The sequence below is a fragment of the Mus caroli genome, chromosome 18 (assembly GCF_900094665.2).
Source record: "Mus caroli chromosome 18, CAROLI_EIJ_v1.1, whole genome shotgun sequence".
Lineage (NCBI taxonomy): Eukaryota > Metazoa > Chordata > Mammalia > Rodentia > Muridae > Mus > Mus caroli.
The window spans coordinates 35,795,869-35,811,794 of NC_034587.1; the positions used below are offsets into that span (position 1 = coordinate 35,795,869).

General features: G+C 46.6%; 1 long non-coding RNA gene across 3 annotated transcripts in view; it reads left to right on the forward strand.

Moving 5' to 3' along the window:
* LOC115029857 overlaps nucleotides 1-15,926 on the forward strand; it is an 84,540-nt gene that overhangs the window by 3,431 nt on the left and 65,183 nt on the right. For 2 of the 3 annotated variants that reach the window (XR_003835413.1, XR_003835414.1), the window contains exon 2: nucleotides 12,338-12,502. This is a non-coding gene — a long non-coding RNA (uncharacterized LOC115029857). Of the gene's footprint in view, nucleotides 1-10,439; nucleotides 10,674-12,337; nucleotides 12,503-15,926 lie in introns of those variants that run through there. The other variant, XR_003835415.1, reaches the window with a different exon arrangement.

A 15,926-nucleotide genomic window follows, 5' to 3' on the forward strand; every position in this document is an offset into this window, starting at 1 on the left:
TGTTTTTTGTCTGTCTGTGTGTGTCTGTGTGTGTGTGTGTGTGTGTGTGTGTGTGTGTGAGAGAGAGAGAGAGAGAGAGAGAGAGAGAGCTTTTCTAGCAACAGACTCTTAACACCCATTCAGCTCGCCTGTGCTGGTGACTGTCTTTTTACTAAGCACCAGTATAAATTCAGTTCATCCCCTGCAGGAGGAGTGGTTGCAGTTCTAGGCTTTTGCCCTTTTACCAAGGATCCAGGAGACATGTTTGAAGAGGGAAGAGAGACGTTCCAATTCAATGTCAGACATTAATGGAGCGCCTACTGTTTGTCAATCCTGTGCTCGGTGTATTTTTCACCTCCTAGCTTGCTTTCTTTTTTCTTTTTTTCTTTTATTTATTTATTTATTTTGTTATTTGGGCTTTTGTTTGGGGAGTCTATTATTATGTAGCCCGTGTTAGTCTCTGACTCAGGACAGTCCTGCCTCAGCCCAAGCAATCTCCATGCATTACCATGCTCAGCTATTTTCATTCATTCATTCATTCATTCATTTACTCATTTTTGAGACTTGGTTTCTCTACACTAGCTGTCCTGGAAAATACTTCTATACAAGGCCGGACTTGAATGAACTCAGAGACCTACGTGCCTCTGCCTCTCAAGTGCTGGGATGAAAATCATGTTCCACCACTGCCTGGCTTCAGCTATATTTCTTTAAGACGTGTGTGTGTGTGTGTGTGTGTGTGTGTGTGTGTGTGTGTGTGTTGGTGCTGAGGAATTCTGAGTTGGTACATAATCAGCAAGATCTCTACCACTGATCTACATCCCCAGCCCTGTCATGTTTCTTTGGAAAACTGTATCCTGGCCAAGGTTACAACTAGGAAGGAGGTTAAAAGAAAAAGATTGCAAATTCAAGTCCTGCTTGAGCTATGGGGTGAATTCAAAGCCACCTTGGGCAACTTAGAGAATATTGTCTCCAGATAAAAATTGATACAGGACTGAGATATAGTTTAATGATAGAAAATTTGCTTAGCAAGCATACATAATAATTTCCAGGCCCACTAAGGCCACACAATGAGACTCTTCTGAGAGAGAGAAGAAGAGACACACACACAAACACACACACACAGAATCTTGATGGTTTATAGATCATCTGTAAATTTTAAGCCTGACTAGGCTGAGGCAAGAGAATGACTGTGTATTCAAGGATAGCCTGAGCAACATAGCTATATTGTGAAGTAGAAGGTAGCCTGGGCTACAATAAGAGCCTATCTCAAAAAGGAGAAAGAGAATGAAGGAAAAGTCTTATCTTGGTATCTTAGTTAGGGTTTTACCGTTGTGAACAGACACCGTGACCAAGGCAAATCTTTTAAGGACAACACTTAATTGGAGTTGGCTTATAGGTTAAGAGTTTCAGTTCATTCTCATTAAGGCGGTAACATGGCGGCGTCCAGGCAGGCATAGTGTAGGAGGAGCTGAGAGAGCTACATCTTCACCTGGAGTTTGCTAGCAGAACACTGACTTCCAGGTAGCTAGGATGAGGGTCTTACAGCCCACACCCACAGTGACACACCTATTCTAACAGGGCCACACCTATTAGTGCCACTTCCTGGGTCAAACATATATAAACCATCATACTCGGTCTTTCTTTTACAGCTAAGAAGCCCAGGGTATTAGCTGAGTGGTGACACACATCTTTGATTACATCACTGGGTAGGCAGAGGTAGGGAGGGATCTTTGAATTCGAGACCAGCCTGGTCTATGGAGCAAGTTCCAGGACAGCTAGGGCTACACAGAGAAACCCTGTCTCAGAAAAAGAAAAAGAAAAAAAAAAAAAAAAGAGGGAGGAAGGAAGGAAAGAAAGAAAGAAAGCAAGAAAGCAAGAAAGCCAAGGTATTACCAATGGTGGCACACGCCTTTAATCCCACCACTTGGGAGGCAGAGGCAGGCGGATTTCTGAGTTCAAGGCCAGCCTGGTCTACAAAGTAAGTTCCAGGACAGCCAGGGCTATACAGAGAAACCCTGTCTCGAAAAACAAAACAAACAAAAACAACAACAACAAAACAAAACAAAAAAATTATTAGATGTTTCCTTTAGGTCAAATACACTACCAGGTGCTAAAGTCACAGAATAGAAGAGACAGACACTAGTGTTGAAGCTACAGAGAGGAACAGGGGGAATAAATACACAGTAATCTCCATGACCCACATTTGTGTGTTAGATGGATATTTCTCCATCCCCCAGCGACTGTGGCTGCATCTACATAGATGTTAAGTAGGGGAGAGAGACATTAAGTTAGTTAGTATCAGCAGTGTATACAAAGGACAGAATGCAAATGAGGGGGCACAGCCTGGAGCTCTGAGAAGTGTCCTTGATGCCTAGAGCACCACAGTGCATGCTAGGCTGGGATACATTAGCAGGCCTGGTATAATGGTGTGATATTAATTAGGCTTGGTGGTACATCATCTATATTCCCAAATCTTGGGACGTCAAGGCAGGTGGACTGAGAGTAAGTAGCCTGGTTGGATAGTGGTAGGACAGGTTGGAGTTCAAGACCAGTGCAAGTGACTTTTCATACCCTCTCTCCACTGGAACCTAGTGCTGCACACAGCAGGCTAGTTCTCTGCAATCTTGCCTTTGCATTCTTTGGGGACGGCGGTGGGGAGCTAGTCTTGAAAAAGATCTTGTGCCGGGCGTGGTGGCGCACACCTTTAATCCCAGCACTTGGGAGGCAGAGGCAGGCGGATTTCTGAGTTCGAGGCCAGCCTGGTCTACAGAGTGAGTTCCAGGACAGCCAGGACTACACAGAGAAACCCTGTCTCGAAAAACCAAAAAAAAAAAAAAAAAAGAAAAGAAAAAGATCTTGTTATGTAGCCTTGCCTAGTTTCAAACTAGAAATTTTCCTGCCTCCATCTCCTCCTCAGTATGGGTATTTTACCACGTGTCACCATGCCCCCAAGTTGTTAACCTCTGTGGCTCCCACCATCCCTTGTTTGGTGCTGTGTGAGTGTTAAATGGCCTGATACTTAGCGCCAGCTGCACAGCTTCTCTGTGCTCTTCTAATTGGTCTGTGTAACAGGGAGAGTTTGAAGATGCTGAGCTTGGTTACGACAGCATAGTTGATTAGCATCCCCTTTCTTGCCCTTTCTCTAAGAACTTAAGCAAAAAGATTGTTCTTATCTTTGTGTGTGTGTGTGTGTTTGTGGGTGTTCTGAGTTCGTTCATGCCTGGTATCTGAGGAGGCCAGGTGGCATTGGATACCCTGGAATTGGAGTTACAAGTGGTTGTGAGCTGCTCGCGCTATCTACTCTTAAATGCTGAACAGTCTCTCAAGGCCCAAAATTCTTTTTTTTTTTTTAAAAGGAATTTATTCATGTATGTGAGTGTTCTATCTGCATGTATGCCTGCATGACAGAAGAAGGCATCAGATCTCATTACGGATGGTTGCTGGGAATTGAACTCAGGATCTCTGGATGAGCAGCCAGTGCTCTTAACAACTGAGCCATCTCTCCAGTCCCATGTGCATACTCTTGCTGAGTGACTTTATGGGTAGGGCCTCTGCTGCAGAAGTTTGTGAAGGACAGTTTCCATTTTATTTTTTTCCCAGAATCTGATAAGAACTTTTATTTTTACTCAGCCAAACTGGGCGGTGGCCTATTGTGTAAAAGAAGCATTCTTTTTAGCTCATGCTTGTGCTACAGACCTGGAATCATACCTGCTGTGGAGGCTGAGGCAGGAGGATTTCCCAGTCCTAGCTAGGCTTGCCTGGGCTGCAGACTACCTATTGTCCCGCCTCAGCTTCCTGGGTGCTAGGATTCTACTGCCTAGAAGGAGAGAAACAGCTCCCTGAAGCTGCTCCCTACATGTGTGTGGTAGCACATGCACACCCCCAACACATGCTATGTACACATGCACAACAGTAATCAATAAAATTAACAAAAACTCAGCTAAGAAGAGCCTTGGCCCTTGCTTGCAAATCATGGGTTCAGTAACTTCAGACTCTTTTAAGATAAGGTAATGACTGAATGAGCTAGCCTGGGTGCTATGCTTCTTAGTTGAGTGTCTGTGTTTCTCTCTCTCTCTTTCTCTCTCTCTCTCTCTTTCTTCCTTTCTCTCTCTCTCTCTCTCTTTCTTTTTTTTTAAGACAGGGTTTCTCTGTGTAGCCCTGGCTGTCCTGGAACTCACTCTGTAGACCAGGCTGGCCTCGAACTCAGAAACTGGCCTGCCTCTGCCTCCCGAGTGCTGGGACTAAAGTCTGAGCTCCTTTCTCCTCCTGGGATTGTTGCGTGGTCTTAAGTGAGCTGTTCACAGTGACCCCATTGTAATGCATGTGGTGTTCTTGATGATCCCAACCCCACAGGCTAGTGTCAGTATCTCCCTTCCTAAGAGGCTCCTCTAGTAGTGGAATGGGAGCCTTAGGAGAAGCCCATGTGTCAGGAAAGGACTGAACTGTCCACCTGAGCCCAGGATTCAGCAACTCTCAGCAGGCCTAGACTAGTCTTTCCATGGGAGAAAGGGGGCCAGCTTCCTTTTGACTGGTCAGTGGTGCTTGGGACCCTCTTTTTTACCTGGCTCCCATTCATGCCACATCAGTTAGCCAGCCACCATGCCAGGTCCTGAGAATGCTGCAGCCAGCACAACGCCCTAGAGGAACACCTCGATTTCCCCTGGCATAGTCTGGTGAGAAGAGTCGAGTGGGCATCCTGGTGCTGACTGCCAGAAGGGATTAAACCCTGGAGGAAAAAAAAAAAGAAGTCACAGACTTAGTGGAAGGAGATGATCTTTTCTCAAGGCCCTGGGATATTATTCTGGAGACCAGGAGCCTCACTATGCCAAACAAGGAGTTTGTTAAGTCTAATGACCCCAGGAAGTCACACTATAGATTCTGGACCCCTGGACACGTCGATTTGAGATACAGGCTATACATTTAGGATACAGTGGACTTGGGCCTTGTTGGGGGGCAGGGGGAGGACTTTAGTAAAGTCAGAAGCCTTGGGCTCCAGGGAAGATTTTACACTGACCCTTAACCTGATGGCCACCTGCCAAGGAGCCCCAGGGAGACCAAACCGGATTTACTCAAAATCAGGGTTTTTTTTTTTTTTTTTAAAGAACCTTATTGAAAGCAGTTCAACTGGGCAGGATTTTTTCTTTTCATAAGTAATCTTTTTATTGAAGTATAAAGTGTAAGTTGGACCATATGTGACTGCCAGTATCCACCCACTTTTCATGTATAAAAATGCCAATTTCGTGTGATTTAACATAAGCACATTCAGAACGGGCCCCCGCTCAGAAGTGTACAGCCCTGGGAACGTTCACTAAATGAGCAAGCAGTATAACCAGTTCCAATTAAGAAACAGCTTTCCCCTGGCTGGGGGGTGTGGCTCAGTGAGTACAGAGCTTGGCCAGCATGCAGGAAACCCTGGGTTTGCTCCAGAGTCACAGAAAAACAGATAACGGTGATGCATACAGCTACACAGTCAGTTCGAGGCCAGCCTGGGTAACATGAGTTCCTGTTCTCAGACCCAAAATGAGCAAAACCCCTTCAACCCTCGAGCCGTTGGTTAAAAAGGAAAGAGAAGAGAAGGGCTGGAGAGATGGCTCAGTGGTTAAGAACATTAGTTATTCTTCTGAAAGACCTAGGTTCAATTCCTGCCACCCATAGGGTGACTCACAACCATCTACAACTCCAGTTCAGGGGGTCCAGTGCCACCTTCTGACCTTGTGGGTACCAGCCATGCCTGCATGCAGGCAAATCACTCATACACATAAAATAATTGTCTTTTTTTTTTTTTCCAAAAAACAAAAAAATCGACTGCATCTGGACCAGGAAATGGCTCAGTGGTAAAGCACTTGTCAGTCATAAAGCCCTGGGTTTGATTCCTGGGTTACATTGCAAAGAAAGGATATGAGACGGTTCTGTCTGTCGTCCTAGCAATGGGGAGGTAGAAGTAGGAGGACCAGATGTTCAAAGCCAGCCTTATCTATATAACAAGTTTAAGCCAGCCTGAGCTACATGAGATTGCATCTCAAACAATAAGAACCAAGGATCTGGAGAGATAGCTCAGGTTAAGAGCTCTTGCTAAGAAATCATGAAGACCTGAGTTTGAAACCTGATACCAACATAAAAAAAAGCTAAGTGTTGCCCCAATGGGTAACTCCAGAGCTCCTGCTTGCTCCCTTGCTCTTGCTCTCTTGCTCATTCTCTCTCTCTCTCTCTCTCTCTCTCTCTCTCTCTCTCTCTCTCTCTCAAAATCTCTCTCAAAATCTCTCCCTTCCCCTCCCGCTCTGTTTTCTCCCTGGGGTGGAGAGGGGAGGACTACTTGCTGAGTGTAGGCCTACCTAGTAAAAAGATAAACAAAATAGCAACTAAACAAGAAATGCAGAGGGAGTGTGAGGAGGTCCCTGACAGGGAGTGGTGTACGTTGGAATTGGGACGACCCTAAATCTAGGCTGACAGGCCTAGCCTGTGCAACCTATCTTGAGATACTGTGCAACATGTCATGAGATCCTGCCTCAGAAACCGAGACCTGGGCTCTGCAACACAGGGCTAGCTTAGCGTGTGTGAGGCAAGCTGACTTCTGAGCTAGCTAGGGCAGGGTTTGGACTTGACTGCCCTCCATACCCTACTCCGTATTGACAAGTTAGCTAATAAAACCACACGTGGGTGTAACAACTCCTAACTCGCAGGTTCTGCTACCCACACAGGTGTTAGAGCGGTGCCATGATGCCTATGGACTCCATTCTAGGACTGAGAAGTCTGAGTGAGGTCCTCTACAAAGAACAGATATGAGAAGACTCAGGGTGGCAACAAACGCCTAGCAGTTGGGCGGTGGAGGTGGGAAGATCAAGACTGGGACAGCCTTAGCTGTGCTCTGGTGCTGCGTACGATCCAGACAGGATGCAGTTGTTGGCCACAGACAAGATTTGTTCTGCATGACACATGCTGTTCAGGCTATAAAACACCGTACACTGTACGGAGACTGAACTCGGGTAGGGCTTGGGGAGTGGGGTGGGGGTGGGGGTGATGATTCAGCTGACACCCAAATGATAGCAATGGGTGCTCCTTGGGCAGAGGGAGGCTGAGCTTAGCCTATGCAAGACATGGAAAGGGACTCCCTGACTTTGGAGGCTGACTTTCTGAGAGAGAGCAAAGAACAGAGGTCTGGTCACGCAGGACCTTGAAGGCTGTGGTAGTTTGCATTTCCTATTAAGATCTGTGGAAAGGTTTGTTTGTTTGTTTGGGGGGAAGGGGAGCATAAAGTATCCTAAATACCACGATGATTATTATTCCTGATATCCATGAAGAGCCTCCTCCTCTGGAGGAGGGGGAGGAGGAGGGGGAGAAGGAGGGATGGGGGTGGGGTGGGTGGGGGGAGGCAGCAGCTAAGAGCCTTACTCTCCCCAGGTAGAACCATTGCATACCTTTGCTCCCTGTGAGTTCAAGACCAGCTTGGTCTACCTAGTGAGTTCTAGAACAGCCAAGGTTGCATGGTGAAACCCTATCTTGGAAAATAAAAGTTTACCTGGACCGGTGTAAGGTGTAGATTGGAAGGGGCCAAGAGGGGTTTTGGTAACTTGGAGACACCCCATCTACCCGCCCACCCTTGGGCTCCTGGGGTAACAATGGAGCTGGTTTCCTAGTTCGGGCTGGCTGCGTTCACCTCTTCTCTTTCCTCCCATCCCCTCTCCTCCCATTCCCTGCTCCTTCCATCCTTCCTTTCTTCTGCTTCTAGATAGGGGCTCATGTAGCCCAGGCTAGCCCCGAACCCACTGTGTGGCCAAAGATGACCTTGATTCTCTGATCCTCCTGCCTTCTTCACCTCTGGGATTATAGGCAAACACTTCTGCTTCCAGTCACACACGAGGCAAGCACTGTACCCGCCCAGCCACTGTCCTCTCAGAATCTTCTACCCACGTCTCTGCAAATAGCAGCCCCCCCCCCCCCGCCGGGAGAGGTCACAGGTGGACATCGTGAGAGGGAAGTTCAGCGTCTTTAATACTGGATTTGCCTCCTGAAAGTCTGCTAAACCTTGGTGTTTCAGTACATAGCAGTACACTTCAGTTTGCTTATATTATAAATACTGTGACTGGAGGTGCCTGTTGAGGTTGGTTCCCCTGGAGTCACAGAAGGTCGTGAGCTGCCTGACCTGGGTGCTGGAAACTGAACTCCTGTCCTCTGGAAAAGCAACAAGAGCTCTTAACCTCTGAGCCATCCCTCTAGTCCCAAGTTCACTTTCCTTTTCAGTCTTGAGACAGTCTTAGTAAATTGCCCAGCTGGCTTTGAACTTGTTTTGTAGCCTAGGCAGGACTTGAACTTTCAGTCTTTCTGCTTCTGCCCACTCCTGTGTTGCTGAGATTACAAACCTGTACCACCAAGCCCAGCTCAATGGTTTTTAAAGTGTAGCTTGTTTCTAGGAACTTCATGGGTATTCTCTGATGCTTGGGTTGGAATTATAGCGCTGCAGAGGTGTATATTAACTTTTACAAGTTAGTGAAGTTTTCCCCTTGGAGGACCTCATTCAGATCTGTTTCTGGCGGAGTGTTGTCTACACCTGCAAACCTCACATTCCGAAGGCTGAGGCAGGCAGGTCTTGAGTCTAAAGGCAGTCTAGAATACACTCAAACATAGAACTAAAATAACATTTCTTTCTGCTTGAGGATTTTTGACTTAAGTGGGTTACAGCAGCTGGAATGACTCAGGTTTAAGCTTATGGTAAGTAAGGCAGGCTTACAGCTAGGGGTTTATCTTATTTTACTTCTTTTTATTACACAGCATCTCATGTGACCCAGGCTGGCCTTGAACTCCATATATGTAGTTGAGGATGGCCTTGAACTTCTGCTCCTGCCTCTATTTCCCCAGTGGTGGGATCACAGGCATGTGCCACCATGGCAGGTTTATGTGGTCCCTGGGATTGAACCCAGGGCTTCATATGTGGTAGGCAAGTGATGCCCTGGAGCTACAGCTGCACAGCCCTAGCAGGCGCGCTCAAGGCTTACTTACTTCCTCTTTACAGTCCCAGCACTCAGGAGGCAGAGGCAGGTGGATCTCTGTGAGTTTGAGGCCAGCCTGATCTACATAATGAGCTCCAGGACAGCCAGAGATAAAATAGTGAAAACCCTATCTAAAGAAAGGAAGGAAGGAAGTTAAATCTGTCAAAGTATTTGTCGATATCTGTCAAAGTGGGGGTAGGGGGAGAAAAACCAAAATACAAGTAAATGACTGGGCAACAGAAAGGGTGACTTTGGAAAATGCTCACATCCCTTCACTGGCTCCTCTGAGGGAGGAGAGAGGGCTGAAGAAAAGATAGGGTCAAATTGGTTGTACTAGTGTATAATATGTAGCACTTGGTAAACTGAGGCAGAAGGCTTACAAGTTTGAGGCCAGCTGGCTGCATAGAGAGACCCCTCTCTGAAAGCAACCACAGACAATGACCACAGTCTTGAGAGTGGCCACATAGATGCTACCTCGCTAAGGGGCAAGGATTCAGGAGGAGGCTGAGATTTTCCTTTGTTTACTCTTTGGTAAAAGCACCAGCTCAGCCTTGTATGCAAAACAGGGGGACTGGCCTGACTTTCCATGGCTCTGTGGTTCTGGACCTCCTCGGGTTTAACAATTGGCAAAGCAATTCAGTGTTGGGGGGTAGTGGACACATTGTCTGATCGTTAGCTCATCTGGAACTGGAGTGTGAATGGTGGGCCCAGGTCTCTGTGTGGTCACATTGACCTGAGGCAGGAGTTGGAGAGAGGAATGTAGCTATAGCTTTGGGGGTTAGTGGATGTGGGTGACTCTTGGGAGCACTGGCTGTATGCTAGGGGTGACTGAGTTTGCCACCATTGCCATAACAAAACATTGATTGCAGACTGAGAAGCGCAAAACTCAGAAACTTACCAATTCACATTCCTGGAGACCATAAGTCTGAGGTCAGAGTAGTGACCAGATTGCTTTCTTCTGAGACTCTTCCTTGAGTTTTAGATGGCTGTCTTCTCTATCTTCACATGGCCTTCCCTGTGTCCTGATTAATCCTTGTTGTAAAGGTACTAACTATATTGGTTGAGGGCCCCACCCTGGTGTCCTCATTTTAACAGTTAATGTCATGAAAGTCCTTATAAATATGGTCACAGTCTGAGTTACAAGAAACTAGGACTTCTACCAATGAATGTAAGGATTATTAAAAATCTATTCTTAGCCGGGCGGTGGTGGCGCACGCCTTTAATCCCAGCACTTGGGAGGCAGAGGCAGGCGGATTTCTGAGTTCGAGGCCAGCCTGGTCTACAAAGTGAGTTCCAGGACAGCCAGGGCTATACAGAGAAACCCTGTCTCGAAAAACCAAAAAAAAAAAAAAAAAAAAACTATTCTTACTTTATGTTGTGTGTATGAATCTTTACACAAATGTCTCTGTATGTGTTATGTATGTGTGCCTGGTGTCCATAGAGGCCAGAATAGTGTCCGATGCCCTGGAACTGGAGCTACAGATGGTTGTGTGCTGCCGTGAAGGTGCTGAAAATTGAACCTGGGTCCTCCAGAAGAGCAGTACTTTGAACCCCTGCCACAACTCTCCATCCCCCCAAGATGTGGTTTTTGAAGATGAAATTAAAGCCCTAAGGACAGATGGGAGAGAAGACACTAGCAGGAGAGTACCAAAATCCAGGACAGCCAAAGGAGACGGGTGCCTAGAGAGCGATCGGGATCGGAAGTGTTCGGTACGGAGTGTGGGATGCAGGTGGACCCTGACTGTTCAGTGGTGTCGAGGCCACCTCAGCAGAGCTGGCAGGAAGCTCTGGGGGGCTGAGCATAAGCCAGTGAGTGAGGAGTGGAGGGAAGGATGGGATGCAGCTTCTGCTTTCCCCCTCTGCACAGTGGATTATTTCTTTATATCACTGAAAAAAGATTTTCTTTTTACCCATTCCTCTGATATTCCAAGGCCTTAGGTTTCTTTTTAGAAATTCTGAGGAAAGGTCTGTGTTCTAGGTACCCCGACTCCAAACTTACCTAGGTGATTCTGGGCTGGGAATAAACCAGGGTAAGAAGAATGTCTAGACTATTCTTTTTGTTGCCTAGAATATCCTTACTTCTGGGAAGAAGGAGAGAGGAAGGAGGGAGACAGAGGAGGAAGAGCAAGGGCAAGAAGTATGAGCTGAGCTGTGACTGTAGTCCACTCGGTAGTGTACTTGCTTGTCATACATGAAGCTTTGGGTCTGCTCCCCAGCACTGTATGAACTAGGTATGGTGGCACCAGTAATCCTAACACTTGGTAAGTGGAGGCAGGAAGTTCAAGGTCTTTCTCAATTATATACCGAGTTCAAGGTCCATTTTGTCTGTGTGTGACTGTTTCTCACATATATGCACCCCTACCCCCCCCCCCCAAACCCTTCAGGCTTCTGGTATTGTAGTACATACCTTTAATCCTAGCACTTGGGAGGCAGGAGGAGGAGGATCTCTGTGAGTTCAAGATCAGCCTGGTCTACATAGTTTTCCAATCTAGCAAGGGATGCACAGTGAGACCCTATCTCAAACAAATAAAACAAAGGCTAAGTCAAAACTTGGTAGTGGGACCCTGAAGTTACAGCAGCCACAGGAAGCTGAGGAGAGAGGATTGCTTGATAGCAGCTGTTTAAGGCCAGCTGAGGCAACTTAGCAAGACCCCATCTCAAAATGAAAGGAAGAGAAGAGCTCTTACGGGTTCCTATGGGTTATAGCTCCATGGTAGAGCAGCACATAGCTACCATGCACAAAGCCCTGGTTCAAGCCCCAGGACTAACAGCGAATGAGTAAATTAACAATGAGTGTCTGCTGAGCCCCTCCTCTGAGTTAGTACAGTGTGAGAGGGCAGAAGGAAGCAGCACCAAAGCAAATATCAAGGATTTATTGATTGCTCATGCAATGCTGTGTCCTGTGCCGGGCACTTAGTGTGCATCCTGCTCTCAAGAACTGCTGCCGTGGCTTTTTATTGACAGGATAGTTTGATGACTCGCTGAAGGTCCCTGGGTGGGCAGTGAGCTCCTAAGACCCAGCCTTTGTTTCTACTATAGCTTTGCCCCAGACTCATACGCAGCTTCTCTGGGTACGGTCAGAACTGCGGGCTGGGTTGTGGTGGGTATGGTGAGTCACCCTGCGCAGAGTATCACAGTCCTGTTTCCTGTAGTCCATCCTGTCCTTGTCCTGTGAAAGGACACGGTGTAGTGGACAGATGTGGGCTGGAACAATGGTGCCACATCACTGCTGAGTGTACATTCACATCAGTCCCTGTCTGAGGCTCGTCACAGTGCCCGTCCCCTTGTCACATTTTTATCCCTCTAGCCTCATTGAAAACAAAGCAGCTGGGATTGTGTCTCATGAACCAAAACCGTGTTTCCTTCCTTCTCAGGGCCTTCTCAGGGTCACCTGAGAACACAGCTGGTTTCTGGAGTATTCTTCTCCATGTCCAGGATTTCCTCTGTGCTTCAGGGAAAGGGAGACGCCTGCCTCTGGGACAGCATACTGAACAGGTTCAGGAAGAGACAGCCCAGGGACCCTTTTCTTCTATTTTGAGGTGAGGAGGGAGGTGGCCCCGATGCTGAACGGTGAGTAAGTCAGTGGATGCATTATGGAACTCTGTATCCAGGTGGCAGAACCTGAAATAGAACCGAAAGAGAAGCTTCACTTTCTATCTAGTCTAATGTAGCATTCAAGAACAATGAAGACTTAAAGAGTCCACAGAGCTATGTATATAAGGATGTTCATTAGAATGTTCTAGAATTAGCAACCTACTAATCTCTAGCCCCTTGTGGAGGGAGGGGGCTGATGAAATCTGTGGCCATTAAGCAGTGGGTGGAGGACCTGTGAGATGTGGGCGTTGAAAAGTGCTCAAGGATAACTGTGTAGAGCTATCCTTGAGGTGCGATGGTACACATTTGTAATCCTAGGAGCACTGGGAGTTCAAAGTCAGCATGGACTACATGATACACACACACACAAACACAGAGAGAGAGAGGGAGAGGGAGAGGAAGGAAACAAAACAAAGCATTGATTGGTACATGTAGAGAGTTGGAAATATTTGTGTGTGCATGTTCGCGAGTGTGTGTGTATGCATGCACACATGCATATGTGTGTGCTTCTAAACCCATAGATATATTCTGGAAATGCACAGGAAAACCTGCTAACTGGCTGCTTCTAAAGCATATGAGTAGTGATTTGGGTGGGGAGTAAGACATTGTTCGTCTTGTACTCCAGTGCCTCTTAAGAACAGTGACCATGTGCTGCCTCGGCACTATCGTAGCGACAATAAATGAAGACTCAGGAGGCTCATAGAGCAAACATGTCAGACCTCAGGGGATTGAATCCAGAAGTGCTGGGGATGGAATACAACTGACTGGGACCTGAGATGTTCCAGAATGGCAGAGCTAGTCTCCAGCTCTTGCCTGTAGAAGTGTGTTTTGAGTACTCAAAAGTGGATACAGGGCAGGGCCTGGTAGGAAGTCTCTATTCATAAAACCGAGAGTAAAACAGCGTCAAGGCCAGAGTTCAAATCAAAGATCAGGGAGTGGAGCGTCTCTCTCCCAACTGTCTGTTCCTGGAGGCAGCTCTCATTGCTCTCTGTCATGTTTGAATTTTAACATGGCCAGAATAGGACATTTTAACTCTTCGTGCCTCTAATTATAGTACTTAGAAAACTGAGGCAGGAGAGTGGCCACTACTTCAAGGCCAACCTGGGCTATGCAGTAAGTGTCACTCAATCAGTAAATAAAGATCAGGTCTGGTGGTAGCACATACTTGTAGTGCAAGAACTTAACTTGAGGCCCAGGAAGAAGGATCGTGCATTTAAGGATAACTAGGGGCAAATATGAGGTCCAGACTCTCAGGGTCCACTTATCAAGACCTTATCCCATAAGTAAGTCAGTGTATAAAATAAGAGAACCTCTTGGGCCCCTTTATATCGAGAAATACCAAGGTTAGTTGGAAGATGATCACATCAAACTGAGTCAGCTTGGTGACTTGAATAAGGCACTCATCATGGTTGAATTGGCTGCAGTAAGTACTATTTTTTAAAAGTTAGGAAGATCAGCAAGTCTTTCTTTTGCTTTTCTTTTTTGTTTTTTCTAGCCCTGGATTAGCAAGTCTTGATACTGCTAATGAAGGCAGTCCACAGGAGGAATGATTTAAACTAGATCTGGGCCCTGCATGGTGCTACACCCTTACCATCCTAGCACTAGGGAGTAAGAGGCAAGAAGACTCCATCCCATAAAACAAACCAAAGTCAGAAAATAAATAAATGTAGACTAACTGGTTCTGGAGTGGAGGACTGGCTAAGCAGGATTATTTGGCATTTGGTATACTAACTAGCTAACTAGCTAGTATAGCTAACTAGCTCCATTGTATTGAGACACTGAAGCAGCTTGCTTCAGCAGAGCGAGAGTTGTAAGTGAGCAGATTTGTCTGCAAGGGAACCTAGACAGCACCAGTGTAATTCTTACCGGGAGTTGTTGGCTGAACCTAGAATCTCAGCATTGGAGAGGCGGCAGCAGCCTGGACTGCGTGGCAACTTTTAGGTCAGCCCAGGCTTACGTAGCAATATCCTGCCTCACAAAACCAATCCTGGGATATAGCAAAAGGCATTGGATTTGATCGGCAACACTGCAAAATGGTTTATAACAGTAATTCTAGAACTAAAAGCGGACAGAGGAGCTATAATTTAAGGTGAATAAAAATGAGGAGCCTTAGAAGGTGTTTTGGGGTATTGAAGGGAGTTATAAAAGTGATACCTCAGTCAGGGATCGAGGTGACTTGGAGTAAAGGAGAGATTGTTACATGAAGCAGTGGTCACAAAGGTCCAGTGGAGGGCCACCAGGAGGAAGAAGGCCAGTGTGACATCTGCAGAGAGAGTGGAAGCAGGAGAACCAGGTGACTGAGAGACACACTGAGGACTGTCCACTCAGTGGAGTGGCCAAGCCAAGCACTAGCTCGGGGAATAAAGTGCAGGCATCCAAAGGACACTGCCTGAATGGGGGTGGGGGTTGGGAGGGAATACATGATGAGCTAGGTTTTCATTTTGAATCCCCCTTCTCAGGATGGCCAAGCACTGTAGGGATGTTTTTGTTTGCTAGATTCTCTCTCTTTCTGTCTCTTTCTCTGTCTCTCTCTCTATCTCTCTCTGTCTCTCTCTCTGTCTCTCTCTCTCTCTCTCTCTCTGTTTGTGTGCAGTATGTATGTTCCTATTCATGCCAGTGCATGCACATGCATATGTGCTCCTATGCAGAGGCTAGAGTTTGACATGAGGTATCTTCCTTGATCACTCCACACTGTATCTTTTTTTTTTTTTTAAAGATTTGTTTATTTATTATATGTAAGTACACTGTAGCTGTCCTCAGATACTCCAGAAGAGGGCATCATATTTCGTTACGGATGGTTGTGAGCCACCATGTGGTTGCTGGGATTTGAACTCGGGACCTTAGGAAAAGCAGTCGGTGCTCTTAACCACTGAGCCATCTCGCCAGCCCCACACTGTATCTTCTGAGACAGGTCTCCCTGAATCTAAGTTTCTCGACTCAGGTAGGCTGGTTGGCTCCAGGGCCTGGCTCACCTCTGCCTTCTCAGCACTGGGATTACAGGTACATCTTGGCCATACCTGACTTTTCCATGGTGGCTGGAGAACATAACTTAGGTCCTATGTTTTTATGTTAATCTATCTCTTCAACCCAGCTGCTAGTTTTTCTGGTGCTGCATTAGGTATTCATTCAGCTTTCTTAATTAAGGGCAAGAGGGTGGGTCTATGAATCCAACCCAGTACCACTGAAGCTAGGCAAATGCTCCACCATTGAGATATTCACTTCTTCACTAACTTATTAACCTGCCTCCCTCCCTTCCTCCCTCCCTCCCTTTCTTATTCTTCTTTTTTTTTTTTTTTTTTTTTTGGTTTTTCGAGACAGGGTTTCTCTGTATAGCCCTGGCTGTCCTGGAACTCACTTTGTAGACCAGGC